This window comes from Bombus huntii, chromosome 2 (assembly GCF_024542735.1).
Source record: "Bombus huntii isolate Logan2020A chromosome 2, iyBomHunt1.1, whole genome shotgun sequence".
Taxonomy (NCBI): domain Eukaryota; kingdom Metazoa; phylum Arthropoda; class Insecta; order Hymenoptera; family Apidae; genus Bombus; species Bombus huntii.
Genome location: NC_066239.1, coordinates 19,789,311 through 19,805,388, shown reverse-complemented (window position 1 = coordinate 19,805,388; position 16,078 = coordinate 19,789,311). Strand labels below are relative to the sequence as shown.

The window sequence follows — 16,078 nt, the reverse complement described above, 5'->3', positions numbered from 1 at the left end:
ATATAAAGATATTTAAATACATAATGCTTAAAATATTTATTTATATTGAATAAGATCTATATTTATGGAACAATTGATAATTTTTTTCATTTCTCCATGTTCAACTGTATCGCGACGCCACTACTCAGCCGATTCCATATTTCGGTTAAGATAACAGGAATGGTTTGAATGATCGTAACACTGAATTAATAGTTTAAATATATTCTTTATTTCCAACAACTTTCGAGCCTTGAGTGTCTGCGTGTAGTTCAGGTTTCGTCGATTCGATGAGTTAGTAGCATCTTAAGGTCTTCTGATCGAGATGTCCGGTGATACTGAGATCTATAAAGAAAACTAGTGCTGGATGCTGTCCGCCCACCACCAATGGTCGCTCGTGGATAGAAGTCCTCCTCGAACATCCCACATGAGAAAACTCGCTTTTCCCATGGTTTACCACAATGAACAATAATCCCAAGGAGCGTCTCGACTTGAACGATGCATTGTATAAAGTAAGGGCCTCGATAGTAAGCAAAAATCTAAATGTGATGACGGCAATTAACGGTATCTTAAAATTATTGCGGGTTCGTACAAGTATGTTTGAACAGCTGTTGACCATCTTGATCGCAGAATGGATTATTGTATTGTTATACAAGTTCCAAATAATAAAATATCACTGCTACGAAATCGCAGCGATGTCACAACACATCTGCATCAATTCTCAGCATAGGGAAAATCTCGCTTGGTGGCACATAACACCAGAGGTTCGTTTAGGATTTCGTTTCAAAATTATCCGCATTCTAGCAGCCTTGTATGGCGTTGCGATTTATCAATCGTAAACTATCCCATGGCTGGCTGAGCCGCAATTAACGAATTCGTGCACGACATCGCTAGAAGGGCGCATCTCACGAGTCGTTTTCCGCTTTTACATGGGCTATATTATAATCAACGGCAAAGTCGCAATGATGAAATAGAAGAAACCGAACGCATATGATAACTCATCATCATGGTTGTGATAAACGGATTTAAGTGGAATCCTATTAATTGATAAGTATCCAATCGAAGGTAAGCTTAATTACACCGATGTAGATGTACCGCATGGGCTACGGCAGCAATTGTGGGAAAACTTGAAATTCTGGCAAAAGGAGATCCAGCGCTGAGGAATTAAATGGCATTAGCGCTAAACATCTAAAAAATATTTTATACAGGATTGAAAGTTATTCAGAAGGAAACGTGGCCTCCCGACAAATAATAACCGCCATTATATACTGTCTGTATATTTTCAACATTATTATAAAACGTTTCGAGTACAAGAAAAGTGTGAAGCAAGATAAATGACAAAGATCCCTCTATAACACGTAACAGAAGATGAGATTCACCCTGTACGTAGGTGTGGTCCAAATTCCGACAAATCCAGAGCGTCGTCTCAGCTCGAGATATGACTAGGAAAATCAGCATAGCCAAACACTGACATTCGAAATTTGTGACGAAACTAGCGGAACATGGAGATCTTACAACGTACGAACGATCGGTTCCGAGACGGGATTCGTGTCAAGGTGGAGCGAGTCGAGACGCTTACAAACATTTGGGTCCGCATAGAAGGATGGTCCAATATAACCGAAACACTCAATTAGGAGATGATGGCGCAGCCCAAGGCATACTGGCCGAAGGTGAAAAGTATGAGACCAGACCAGAATGTTCGTCGCCGTACTATCAAATTTTCAAAGTGCTAGCTTTTGGGACAGAGCTGTTCTTTTGCAACAAATCGCGACAAGTTCCACCGTTTCTTTAATCGACTAGGGGATAGAAACTCACCAAAGCTTCAGTTTGATTCGATTATTACCACGGAAGTTGGTGAGGGTGGCACTATGGGCTAGGAAGATCCGTCTGCCAGGCGTGCATGACCATGTGGACCAAGCGCTGAGACAAGGAGAGGATGCCGGGTGAACATCGACCCTTCCCTTCGATCGTACACGACAAACTTGTCTACGTCATTTGATTGCAATGCAGAACTATCCTAAATTGACCAAAGAGACACCGGAAACCTTAGCGAACTTAATCGACACTATCAAACACCATCTCCGTGCATTGGAGAACTTAGGTGACTCTGTCACGTCAAACACATTTATACTCGGATTATTCCTGTCCTAATTAAACCCAGACACCATTCAACAACGGGAGCTCAACTTGGGAAATCGAGAAGGGCCAACCAGCTGAACACGTTTGAGAAAAGGATTGACGTTGTGAGGAACACTCCTGAAACAACGTCCAACGCACCAGCGAAGGACGATAACATCGTCGCGGTCCCGTTTATCGAAAAGCCTCCTTCGTTTGGATCGTCTAAAACAATTGCGATGAAACGACTCGCCTCTCTCCACCACCGATTCCAATGAGACAAGCAACTTGAAATCACTTGCAATAGGGACACATGACCAGGATTACAACAGACCACTCCTCAGATAACGGATATTACTTGCCACACCACGGTGTAATCAAAGAATCGAACCAAACTACAAAACTCCGGGTCACGTTTGACGGATGTGCACCAAGCACCACCGGAGTATCTTTAACCGACACCCTTCATGCAGGACCGAATATACAGGAGGATTTATTCGACATTCTTCTGAGATACCGCTCTTACCAATACTTTCATACTTGTGGTGTTGAGAAAGTGTAAAGACAGACTTCCTCGTCCGCAGAGAAGATCACAAGTTATCAACATATTTTGTGGCGCAATTCTAATCGGGAGGTTGGGACATATCATCTCAACACAGTGACGTTCGGGTTGTCAGCTATCAGGTGCCTCATACAATTGGGCGATGACGAGGGACACCGATTCCCGCGTACCTCGTCGGTTCCGCATTACGTAGATTTTTACGTAGCTCATCGGAGCTGCTACGAAGGACGAAGCACTGTCGCTCAGAGCGGTAATTCACCGAAATTCTCCAACTAGCCGTTTTGAAAATATGAAAATGGGCGTCCAAACACCAGGAACTGTTACAGGGCCTATCCGAACAAAACACAAACCAGGAACTACAGCTGGGTGAATCTCAAACTTTAAAATCTCTTGGTATTTTTTGAAATCCTCCGACGATTCAATCTTCTATTCGATCGACGCCAGATTCAATACCTCCCGAGTTACGACGCGATCCACTGAGATTGCTCGCGCCAGTGATAGTTCGAGCCGAGATGCTCCTTCAACGAGTTTGAGTATTAACGGTTGATTGGGACGAATCCCTTCCAGCAGACTTACACACTGAGTGGAACAGCTACCATGCACAGCTGCCATCATTAAATAATATAAGTTTCTCGCGTAAAACCGTCATCGAATCCGTAACATAGATTGAGCTACACGGTTTCTGTGACGCCAGCGAGAAGGCATATCGGGCCTGCGTCTACCACCGAACCACTAATCCTGGCAACCATGCCTGGACTCGACTCCTCACTACGCGACGAAAGGTAGCGCCGCTCAAATCTCTGACCATTCCACGGCTCGAGTTAAGCGGAGCACTTCTTCTCAGATCCTTATTCTCTGCTATATAGGAGAGCTTAACGATAAAGGTCTCTCGGATCATCATCAAACGTTAAAAACCTTTGTTACCAACCGTGTGGTCGAGATACGAACGAAGACCGACATCGTCGTCTGGCGTCATGTACCTACCACAGATAACTTCGCGAAACATATCTCGCGAGGCCAGCCGCTCAAGGTATTCTTGCGCCCAAGCATTTGGAAAAGCGGGTTCAGAGTGGCTACAACAAAGCCAAGAACATTGGACGACCTGGAGCCCAACAACGTTGGTCCAAGTCCCTGAGAGGAAAAGGTCGACCTGTCTGTCCACGAATTCCATCGCCCATAGTCTACCTCAAAGGTATTCTTCCTGGTCGAAGCTAATAAGAATCGTCGTTCGTTGTCTTCGGTGGAGACACAAACAAATCCGAACGGCACCTCTAACCGTAGACGACTACTACAGACCATTCATTTTGAAATACAGATACAATGGCGCTTTAATCCCCCTCATTCACCACACTTTGGCGGCTTATGGGAAGCAGCGGTAAAGTAATTTAAACGACATCTCACACGCGTCGACGGCAAGGAGCTATTAACTTTTGAACACATCAGCACCCTTATCATTGAAATCAAAGCCATTTGGAACTCCTGCCCACTGACTCCAATATCCTCAGATCCAAATGATCTCCAAGTCCTCACTCCCGGCCACTTTCTAATTGGGCGACACACTAGCGAGTTTACGGGGACGTAATGTCAAGATTTCTGGGCGACTCCACCAAGCCGGTTATCCAGTTGGTAGAGCATCGATCAACTCAAACAACATTTGTGGAGCCGTTGGTACCGGGAATACCTACTTGAGTTGATCGGCCTTAACAAATGGAGCAAAGCAACTGCAGCTTCTATCGTAATACTCAGGGAAGATAACGTTCCATCAATGTAGTAGTCCTTAGGCCGCGTCATTAATGATGGAATCATCCGTACAGCTGTGCAAAGGGCAACGAGCATCTTGGATCGTGGCGTCAGACGGCTCGTACTACTGCCAAGACAACCCCATCCCGCGGCTCCGGAAAACCAGAAACTGAGGAGGAATGGCATGGAAGCTTGAATTAATTCTACTCATTGATAATTTTGATCGTTGCTGTCACAACGAGGGGAGAATGTTACGTCCCGTGGCCTTCTACACACCCAACACTGGTTTTCCTCCGCGGTATGATCCTCACAGAAATTAGTTGCCTTTACGTTATTAACTTCTTCGCGATCGCTTCCGCGGATCTCCGCGAACGGTCGAACACTGGTACATTATGCTACACCGGTATGGGCCAAAGCTATAGCAATAAAGAGGAGAAAGAATATTTTGAGGAGGGCGCAAAGGACGGCGCTAATTCGAACACCTATCGCCTACGGAACAGTTTCCCACGCAGTGTTGTGTGTACTTACGGGCACAATGCCGATACACCTAAAAGCAAAACTGCGTGCGGAAAATTACGAGATGCGAAGGACGGAACACCAGAACCAATATGATACCTGGGAAAGAACAGGAAGTACAATGTATGTGTCAGCAGAGAGGATTAGGAGAATGGACCAACGGATGGAAGAAAGATGGTGGGAAAAATGGCTGTATTACAGAGAGAATAATTGGACCCGAAGACTGATTGACAACTCCTGCATTTTTAATAATAATAAAAGGAACATCGATTATTATACGATGCAGATCATGAGTGGTATATTGGTAATGGTATATTCAATGAATATCGTATTAGGAAAGAGACACACTCAAGATGCTGGAATCGCAATGCGGAAGGTGATGATGTAGAGCATGTCTTGTTCAATTGCCACAGGTAGATTAACGAAAGAACTATACTGGAAAACTACGTAGGCAAAATACTGACAACCTGCGATATTATAGAAGTGGTTGTTATTAAAGAAGAATATTGGTCGAGATTCCAAGGGCTATGTCGGAGAATTACGATAGCTATGCAGCTCGGAAGGAGAACATTGTAAGACCTTGGAAGATCACGAATAAGAAGGTGAAAAGATGAGACGTACAGCCAGAGAGAAGACCAACGCTGAAGTAGTGCCTTGAGGTGGTTCTATTGTTTGTTCTTGTATCGACAGAGAATAGAGACAGAGGAGGGGTGTTTGGTAGGTAGAGATGCCATTATCTTGCCGAGCCTCGCATTATCCAGTAGCGGATAAAAAAAGGCGGAAATCGCGGCGGGATAGCGAATTAAGGAACTCCTTCAAACCGTCTGCAACCGCGCCGCAAACTATCACGCATTCTGGGAAACGTGTTGTTTCATTCAGTTACCATCGTTTCGAGATGCGGATAACTGTGCGAAACAGAAAACATCATCTAAATCATCATTGCGAATGCGTGCACGATATCGTGCTGGTAACCAGCAACAAAATACAGAAAGGGAGAGGTTTCTACAATCACGTGTTTCAATCCTTGGACATTGTGCGACTTACTCATGTTTGCATGTGTCTTTTTTTAGATATTTTCATATCTAGTAAAATCAAATTTTGATTTTATTGGTGACATTATTAACAAGCAGGAAATATTAAAAAGTGCAGACTCTACGACCGCGTTTTAATCCTTGAATATCGTACGACATGCTTTTTGTTTTATTTTATAATAAAAAAAATAAAATTGGGTCATAAAGGGAAGTTGCGATACAAAACAAGTTTTAATTCAGTTACATCATCGAATTTTAGATCTAAATCTCGCTTTCAACGGACAACAAGAGTTTTAATGTATCAGCGAAATTCCAAGCAATGTAGCCCCGACACTTGTAACCTGAAGTATGAGTTCTAGAATAAAAATATCATATGACTACGGTGGCGACGTGGATATTGTATATAGCTACAAATCCAAAGGACCCGTGTTCAAATCCTAGTCGTAATTTTCCTAGTTTACACCATAATTAAAGATGGGCCTCGCCCGGGGCTGGAGGGGAAGAGCAGCAACACCGACCAAAATAAAGAAGCCGTCAGCGGTCTGAGTCGGACAGAGATGTCCCGTCCATAGCTCAACAAAGCAGAACCTGTGATACTTAATTTTTAAGAAGCACTGTAAATATTTGCACCCTAGTTTATAAGATAGTATTAAGAGAATATATTAACCCCCTAATACAGACTAACATTAGCTTAAGCCATTATTTATCCATATTAATCCTATCCGAACCCCGGACAGGAACACTAACATTTGAAAAGCGGAACATCGATGTCCGCAAAATAACGCTGACGTGGGATCGGGAACCCCTCCAGGAAGTCCTGAAGAAGGACGTGGGAACGAAGGATCATTGCGACTAGGGTGTGAGCACCGCCATCTGGGTGGAATAGCTGTATACGATGCGTCAAGGGCCCGTACTATCATTCTCCCCCCATAGAAGCCGCAATACGGGCTTCCCGTAGTCTCTAATTTTGCCGTAGTTCCTATAATATTTCTTTTTTTACTAAAATTTAAGTTTGTTAGCGAAAGAAAAGTACGATCAGGTCACAAGTGACTCGAAACAGCACGGTTAAACAAAAAGCATGGTACAAAGCAAAGAAACGAAATTAGTAATATGTATGAACTTATTGATACAGCTATTGCATAATGACGAAAACTAGAAGCGGAAATCTTTTTACGTCCAAAAACTGCTACACGTTAAACCGTTATAAAACCTAAATTACATAGGAGCAATGGGCACCTAAAAAGTAGGAGAATCAATCAAGAATATACAAAAATGCAACAATGTTTTCGTACAATGTTCTTGTTAAAAAAATTTCAAAACGGCAGCATCCAGTCCTGACAAATGCTCTTACCAAATTTTTGTAAGAAATTTTAGAGTTAAGAAATTTTATAGCAAGACTAATGTAAACTAAATTGATCGAGCTTTCATCTACCGTCTCGTTAAATTGTTTACAATAAGCAGCATTCTTGATCACAGAAAGATCGTAATGGTTACTTTCACACGATCTTAGAAACTTGACTCGATGAATCGAAACAACAGCTTTGGACGCGGAAAAGCGATTGACGCAGCTGTAACCGCGCTTCATTCAATGTGCTCGCAAACACGTTCATCCGCGAATCCAGCTTCGTCACCGGACTGTGCCGGCTTTCTTGGTAGCAGAGTGGATAAACTACATGCAACACGCGGTTACATCGATAATTGCGTGGGTCTAATAAACGTATTTATAAGGAACTAGATAGCATGTATGTAATTATTCCTTCCATGAAAAAGAATTCTTCGGAAGAAACTACGAACAAGCAATCTATATAAAATTCTATAGTATTATTCATATTCATTACTTTCATTTTTATTGCTAATTCTGTTCATTGCAGTTAAATGCACGTATGTTAATTGTTTCCTAATAATCTCAGAAAAAGCGATTAAAAAAAGAGTAATTTCCTCAATACGTTAAAATATATCTATTTCTAGAACGCATTCGGAATACACATGGAAGGACGAGCATCGTTCACGAGAACAGCCTTCCTCGGTTCAAAGATCGAACGTATCCGACGATGCAAACGAATTTCACTACTGGGAAACATTCTTTGCAAAAGTAGCCTGACAATCGATCGAACACAGAACGTAGGCTGCTCCGTTCCAGCATTTTCGTTTCATTGCGTTAATCATGCGATGGCCAGCTGGGCGGCCGAGAATCAAAATCGGGAATGATATCGAAACGAACTGTCGCTTCAAACGCTGAACAGCTACGAAACGACGCGATTCTCCACAAATAGTAATCGTATTAATGCATAATCGTATACACATATGTATGTATTTTATATATCGCTATCACTATATGTATTCTGGAGGATATTTTACTTTTAAATTTCTCATAAACCTATAAACATTCACAGTCTAACAACTATTAAATGAAAGAGAAAACAAATTCACTTAAACATATGATGGAAATTTGTTCCTTGCATCGAGACAAAGAAATTAGAAACCATATGTTTCACATCTTCAGAAAATTAAATTCTATTGTATACATCCAATATCTCAGCGCTCTTATTCATGGTTTCTCTTTTCTACTACACCAAGCAATACATATACATATATAAACGAAAAGAAAGCCTCCTTCCATTTCTCGAAACAACCGGAAAATTAAATATGAGAGTGAATCCAAAAGATGAAAGCAATTAACGAAGGAGGGAAGAAAGGCAAACAATTATATAATGGAGATTGATATAGCTGATCTATAAGTATATGTAATGAAAATCGGGAAGCTTATACTTTAAATTACTTTAAATACTATTGTTACTTCCTGTGACCCCAGAATATATCCCCATCCATCCTTCGGTCAAGATGGTCAACAACTTTTCAAACATACTCGGATCCGCCGTAATCTATTGCCGTCCTCAAATTTAGATTTTTACTTACGCTCCTTATTGCTCGTCATGGTAAAACACGGGATAAGTGTCCCGTCTTATCCTTATCTACCAGCTCTTTTCTCATCCAATTTTCTGCAATGGCCGCTATCCTTGCTTGCTTAACGAAAATTGCAATAAACAAATCCGCTTGTCTCATGCTTCAGAGGCACATCCATCAATAGCCTTCCTCCTCGTCATCACCGTCTCCGAACTTCACTTGTTAACAACTCTTCGGTCAAAACCCACTTTCCAGTGTTTAAAAGTTGTTAGAAGTAAAGAGAGTGTGCCGATTATCGTATCGAGACGAGAATTTAAGACTCTCGTTGACGCCTTATACCGCGAACGCGTCTTCTCGCGAACACGGCCAACCAACTATAGCGACATTATTTATCTTCATTTATATAAATTTTCTAATAGTTGCTCCATTTTCGCTTTTCAATCGCTTCTTAGAACTCCCGAATAAGTTCTTGCTATTCTTCATCAGGATACCGATTATCTTACATTGAGGAGGGATTTCTTGTTGCACGACATTTATGGAATCACGAACATCAGCGGTGTTCCTTTGTTTCAACATCGTCATCTCGAAATCGTTTCGAGTGCGTACAAGAATATCGCACCACGCGTCACCTAGCTCTGCACCGAAAGCTAAAATCGGTTCTTTGGCTATCTGCAATTGTGTGGTTTCCGAACTTGTTTTTAACGCGTGCCTAGCTTCGACGATCGATATATCACGCACTCTACGATCCCGTCACCGATTCGATACTGCTTCGACTTAGCTGCCACTCCATTTCCGTCCATCTTCGAAATCACGTAGAAAGTCCAACAACTTCTCCCTTTTCTATGGAAACACCATGGTTCTCGGATTTCTTCATTTTGCTTCTAGAATGGACAACTTCGGGATTTTCCGGTTCCACAGTGGATCACGATCTCTGTGGATTATTACAGGCTATTGACAAGCGTTGCGTACATTTCCGTCACTGGTGGAGTTCGATACTTACGAGTATGGTCGAGGACATCCGTTCGTCTTCGAAATTTCCGACCAAAGATGCGAAGGAACCTCTCGGCGTTTGACCGTCGCATCTTTCCAGGGGGTGTTTTTCTGTCCATATTTCCTTTGAGGAGGGAATCTGTTCCTATCCAATCTTGTAACTGTCCTATCGTCGTGTATCTCATCTGGTATTGTTGTTATGCTTTAGAGCGGACTGGGGGTCGAGCACTCCAGGTTGCAAGTACCCTCTTGACGCACTGTAAATTTTACAACTGGTGAGGTAGGAATTTACGATTTCCCAAAAAAGACAGATGTGCTGTCCGTATCGTAGCGGAAGACCACTCAAAATGCCGAACAACCGATTCATCTAATATAGCGTCTTAGGTCCAATATTATACACATTATACACGACCGACATACCAACATCTAACAACAGTAAAATACTGACATTCGTGGACGACACGGCTGTACTAGTCAGGCACACTAATCCAAAAACAGCAGTCAAATTACTACAAGAATATATCACAAAAATAGAAAAGTGGCTGCAAGATAAACAAATAAAAGCAAACCCCGATAAATGCAACCATATTACATTTACGCTGCGAAAACAGATACCACTAAACATCCTACTGAACGGCACGCACATATCACAAACAAGGCAAGACAAATACCTAGGACTCCACTTAGAAACACAACTCACATGGAAACAGCATACTGAATCAATCATAGACAAAATACAGACAACAAGGAGACAAATGCATTGGCTAACAAGTCGAAAATCCAAATTAAGCATAGAAAATAAATTAAAAATATAAAAAACGATCATTAAACCAATCTGGACGTACGGAATACCACTATGGGGGACAGCAGCAATCATATAAACAAAATAGAAGCAATACAAGCTAAAATTCTTAGAACAATGGTAAACGCCCCATGACACGTTAGAAAGGAAGTCAAACGGTAGGGCCTGGGAATACCAACGGTCAAAGTGGAAATTAGCAGATACGTAGAAAAACACAAAGAAAGAATAGGAACCCACCCAAACCGGCTAGGTGTGGAAACGACAAACACCTCAAACATGGAAAGAAGACTGAAAAGGAAACACCCAGCAGACCTCACAAAGGACTCAAACTAACAAACACGAAGATGGTATCCCGCTGGGGGTAGCCACCCACATGATAATCAAGCAGTTAAAAAATTCTACCAAATGTCCAAATTGGACAAATTGTGAATGTGAAGAATTAAATAAAAAAAAAAAAAACATTACTACAAGAGCACATCACAAAATGGGGGATAGCAGCAATGAGCCATAGGAGCCACATAAATAAACTAGAGTCGCTACAATCGAAGATAATGAGAACAATAGTCAACGCTGCATGGTATGTCAGAAACGAGGATATACGCAAAGACGTAAAAATATCAACGGTCAAACAAGAAATCGGCAGGTACGGAGAAAAATTCAAGGGATGAACGGCAACATCCAAACCAGCTGGTTGCTAAAGCGAGCAAAGCTTTCATAAAAAGAAGACTAAAGAGAAAACATCCTACTGATTTCACTAAAGAAATAAAATAGTCAAACTCGAAGACGGTATCCCACTGGAGGTAGCCATTCACATGTTATTTAGCAATTAAGTTAGAAAAATTCACCAAATGTCCAGCTGGACAAATTGTAAAGTGCAAATTAAAAAAAAAAAAATAGAAAATAATCTAATAAATTTTTGATTTTAACGACGGTGCCTTCTAGACAAGAAGGACTCGTGCGAACTACAACTGCCGTATTTTCTCCGATAGGAACAAAAAGAGATCCGTTTCCTTTTTCGACTACGATCGGGCTTGCAAAGTCAAACTAAGACTAACTTCTTATTCCGTTCTCTGACTACCTTTTAATCCGATTATCAACTTCGACTTTATTTGATTTGGGCTCTCCTATTTTCACGTATTGATCCGCTCGCACTGATCGCTACCAGTGTCTATCAACGCGGTCAAATTGCAATCTCCGATCTTAACGTTTCTACGACGCTTTGTCTGTAACGACTACGACACACTACATGCATTCTTAGGGGACTTACATTGTTAAATTGCGATGCGATGTGTCCGTACTCCTGGCATTTGAAACACCTGGCAACTTTGCTTTTCGTTGGGCAGTTCCCACTTAGATGATTTTTGTTTCCGCGTAGGAAGCTCCGTCGTGTCTCGTCCTCTTGGATTTTTCTTCGACCAGCTTGCTTTTCATATCAAACGTGTTAATTTATTTAATGACGAGATGAGCTAATACTTGTGATAGTCGGATATATTTAAGGATCTCTCTACGTACAGAATACAGAGTTGCTATAATACGCCTGAATCGTCGTTCGCTCAATGACACTCGCTGTAAGGATACTAGATAATGATCGCCTTAGAGAGCATGTTCGTTTATTTATACTGGTCGGGAAAGTCGAAGAGGTTGACTTCGACTTCGGTTGACGATTTCAGGTAGAGACGATATTGCTTTGTCCGGAGTTTATTTACTTTTAAATTTTGTACATAGTAACGGTGTCGATACTGCGAGACAAAACAACGACATGAGTCACTCTCGATTCGAATTGTCCTATGACTTATGTGCCGCTACATCACCTCGTTACCAACGATAACATATTTTTTTTGTGTGAAATTATTTTACAAATTTCGTGGGTAATTCCCAAGCCCAACGAACTATAGCGCTTATTCGAAACCTGCCTATAACGTATCAGAAAATGGGACTCACCTGCCCGCGCGCGTGACATATTTATTTCTTGTGTTTGTCCGTGTATCGCTTCGCTCGATTTGCTGTCTAAGCGGTATTATTATGTCGTGGTATTCGACATTTTGTTGTTCGATATTGTCATCTACAAGGAACAGCGGTTTTAGCCGGTCTGTAGAGACTGTTACCTTTCTATTATTTATTTTTATGTGGAAATTCTTTTCTCCGCCTTGTATCGCCTTGTATGACCTGTCGCAAGGTGTTTGTAGGAAACTGCGGACGACGTTGCTACGCAGCAATATATAGGGTGACACTGCGAGTTCACGGAAAATGAACACGTTTGTCGAGTGATCGGTTGCGGCTTTATTTCTTCGATTCGCTCTTTAAGCCGATTCGCGTATTCGAAGGTCGCTTGCCGAACCGTCGGTACGAAAAATTCCCCTGGCAGTCGTATTCCTGCGCCGTAGATCATTTAGGCAGCCGTTGCGTTGAGTTCCTCCTTAATTGCTGTTCGAATTCCTAATAGTACGATCGGTATGATTTCAACCCAGTTGCTCATATCGTGGCATTTGATTGCCGCTTTCAACTGTCGATGTAGGCGCTCTACCATCCCGTTGGACGCGAGATGATAGGTCGTCGTGCGTAAATGTTCGATACCGAGCAACCGGTATAATTCCTTAACACGCTGACGCCGGCGTGGGTCATCAGCGGGTCACACGTGTCTGCCTCGTGGGGTAGCGCGACGGGTCACACATGTATTTCACAAAATAGGCAGTACGAAATAAGTTTATATTATTTTATCTCAACATTATAAGCAGACATACAATAGTAAAAACATGGCAATACAATATTATAAACTTAACATAATTATTTCCCGTTTTCATGCAATTTTTTAAAACATGTTAGACAGAGTGCCGTTTGGCCCTTACAACGATCACAATGTGTTGTAATTTTTTTGGTTCTTTTCGCGGCATACTCTCACCTTTTATTCTAGAAATGCGTTTATAATATTGTGTACACCGCCGTCTCGTTTTGCTAGCGGGCCCTTGGTACGACTGCAGAAAATGTAAACGTTTTTTGGGCAGTACTTCATTTTCACTTGGTATTTCTTCTATGTGGGATTTCACTGTACTTAAAAAGTGATCAATAATTTCTCAGCGAAATTTTAAGATTTTGATACTTTTTATACCCCATTTTCTATGTACATACCATGCATTTACGAGGCAAGTCCCGCATATTAATTCTATTACAATGTTTTTATACCATTTTACGGTTCTGCGCAAACAACTATAATAGGATGACGTGTGACCGGATAGATCAACAGCCTTTTTAGCATCATTATAAAAACAAACAGTGTCTGGCTTTAATTTACTATTTTTCCCCTGAACAATAACACACCTGTGATATTTTGAAGCAACTAACATACGTACTGGTCTTTTTTCAGTCCATTTTAAAAGTTTGTTCGAAGATGGTATCTCACTGGGGGTAGCCATCCACATGTTATATTATTATACCACTAAGCTATAATATTTTACCAAATGTCCTACTGGACAAATTGTAAAATTCAAATAAACAAATAAAAAAAAAAGAATTTTTTTTAAAGTTTAACGCCACTCCGATTTTGAAAACTCATAAAACCACCCTATTGCCGTTTCTGTCTTGCCTGCGGCGGTAAAAATTTTTTATTCATTTTTATAATGCCACAAATAAATGTTCTTTTTTACAGAAGTTCCTCGGCCAAAGGGACACTAGTATAAAAGCTATCGGTAAATAGTATGCGACCTTTACTTAACATTTATAGATATAGGCAAAATGATATTGCCAAACTATTGTATATCAACGTATTAGTTGAAGTCCACGGAATTTATCGAACCCAATAGGAGTCGTATAACTATTGTAATTTTGCTATAAATTGAGCTCAAGATTGAAAAATTGCGATCGTGTCGAGCAGTCTAATGTGACCCAGCGCTGCCCCACGAAGCAGACCGTGTATCCAGGCGCCGCCTCACAGACAAAACAATGAATGTCGGCGCCGGCGTCAACGTGTTAAATAATTGTGGCTCGAATTGGCGTCCTTGAACGGTTGTTATTTTGGATGGTACGCCGAAACGAGCAATCCATGTTAAAAGGAGAGCTGAAGCAACGGTTGATGCTTCCTTATCGGCTGTGGGTATCGCTTAGGACCAACGCGAGAAATGGTCGATACACGTTAGACAATATCGATAGCCTTGCGAATGCTGCATCACGATAATGTCTACGTGTATGTGTTCGAATCTGTCTGCCGACGCTTCTATCACGTAAACTTGAGACTTTGATTATAAAATAAAAGGAGGTTGAGTCGTAACTCAACTATCAACTTTCTTTTATATAACTTTATTATAAATGATTATTATCAAAGATTACAATGATTTCACAGAGGTAGAACGATACTGAATCAGAGAAAGGCTGAACAAGAAATGCCCGAGCTGGCTGAAGTCTCGGCTTATATAAGTTTTGGTTTGGGGATGATCTGCAAAAGAGGCCGACGGTCGGGGGTCGATGTCTTATCCCTGGTGTAGATTAAGACGTGGTTGATATCAAACGTTCCGACTGGGGATGCTACGTGCCTGGTGACTTTACATCGCTAATACGGAATAACTGTAGTGCCCAGTTTCTGCAGTCTTTGATAACTGACAACCAGATGAAACGCGTCGTCACCAGGTTTTGTGTAACGCGTATCCCGGGATGAGAAAGTCCGTGGAGCGAATTGAACACGCTACGCCGCAGGGTTTTCGGTACCTACGACCGATACGTCGCAATATATCTCTACGTTATAGTAGGGAAAACGTATTTTTTCCAGACACACATTTTTCGAATGCCTATTCTCCTAAAGGCCCAGGAGCATGTTGCTGGCCCACTTAATTCAATGGAATGTTCCATGCTTCCCGGCCCGTTAGGGGCTTTTCATTTTTTCACTACCTGCAGTTCACCGGTATATTCTCAACGGTTTTTTCAGAATACTACAGCGCATAGAAAACTGCAGCATACAATGACGCTGCGCTTTTTGTTGAAGTAAACCTCACTTCTAGGAAAACTCTAAATCCGCACTATTGTCTACTTTTTCTGGCCTTCGATGCCATTAAGTATTATCTAGTACTAAATCAATAAGGAGAGTTTTTCACTCTCATAGCCTGTTTAGAGACATGCCTTGCACAGAATGTGGTCAGGTTAGTGCAGCGAGGTATAGTCAGGCCAGATTTCGTAATAATATAAATACCTATAGGCCCATAGCTTCGGAGTTGTGTTGTAATGTAACGCTGCCATAGTGCGCTGGAGTAGCATACACTGTACGTATGCTATTCCTACATTTATACTCTGATATATTTCTATTCCACATTCATCCACGTGTTCCTTTATCAGATAACCACAGCTTGAATTTGTGATAGAGCGTCACATCTTTAGCAACAACATTACTGACGTCGATGTAACGGAAAATCAGGAAAGAGCAAATTCGAGTAACTGTGGGTACATACCTCAGAGGAGACA

At 41.5% G+C, this 16,078-nt stretch overlaps 1 long non-coding RNA gene across 2 annotated transcripts in view; it reads left to right on the top strand.

The window, feature by feature from the left end:
* Nucleotides 1-257: 257 nt before the first annotated feature.
* The window catches only part of LOC126876610 (uncharacterized), an 80,809-nt gene continuing 64,988 nt past the window's right edge, over nt 258-16,078 (top strand). The window contains exon 1 of one of the 2 annotated variants that reach the window (XR_007694368.1): nt 258-721. This is a non-coding gene — a long non-coding RNA (uncharacterized LOC126876610). The remainder of the gene's footprint in view (nt 722-16,078) is intronic. The other variant, XR_007694367.1, reaches the window with a different exon arrangement.